Source organism: Corvus brachyrhynchos, unplaced genomic scaffold (assembly GCF_000691975.1).
Source record: "Corvus brachyrhynchos isolate BGI_N302 unplaced genomic scaffold, ASM69197v1 scaffold549, whole genome shotgun sequence".
In the NCBI taxonomy this organism is placed as follows: Eukaryota; Metazoa; Chordata; class Aves; order Passeriformes; family Corvidae; genus Corvus; species Corvus brachyrhynchos.
This window is the reverse complement of record NW_008240055.1, coordinates 22,512-22,953: the sequence shown is the minus strand read 5'-3', so window position 1 is coordinate 22,953 and position 442 is coordinate 22,512. Positions and strand designations below refer to the sequence as shown.

The 442-nt window shown below is 50.5% G+C and overlaps 1 protein-coding gene across 1 annotated transcript in view; it reads right to left on the bottom strand.

Moving 5' to 3' along the window:
- COQ5 (coenzyme Q5, methyltransferase) overlaps window positions 1–67 on the bottom strand; it is a 5,726-nt gene extending 5,659 nt beyond the window's left edge. Inside the window, exon 1 of the mRNA XM_017744713.1 lies at window positions 49–67. The gene's annotated coding sequence lies outside the window, so the exon portion shown is untranslated. The remainder of the gene's footprint in view (window positions 1–48) is intronic.
- Between the last annotated feature and the right edge of the window lie 375 nt (window positions 68–442).

The following is a 442-nucleotide window of genomic DNA, read 5'->3' as shown; positions in this document are numbered from 1 at the left end:
GGGCCAGCGCAGGGCGGGAGCCGCGCTCCGGCGAGTGTCTGCTCCTACCGGGGAGCGGCGCGTTCTCCGCAGCCCCACGGGACGCCAGTTCTGCCGGACACGGTCACCGAACCCCCCTCGGTCCCACCGCTGCTTACGGCATGACGGAACCTGTGCTGCGAGGACTAACATGACAGGGAAAAAAAACCCCAAAACCCAAACCGAACACAATCCTCACGGTGTACTTGACTAATTTTGTAAATCGTTTTCTTTAACTTTTCTTTATTTTCTTTAACTTTATTTAGTTTTTCTTTAGATTTCTAATTTTGGACTTTCCTTCACTTAAAGTGAAGCCTCATGGGGAGCAGGAGGGAGAGTTTGTGGCTTCTGATGAATTGCAAGGAGTGAAAGGTGCCTTGATTCCTGTCAAGAGCATTAGGACACATCAGAAACCTTTTCTACC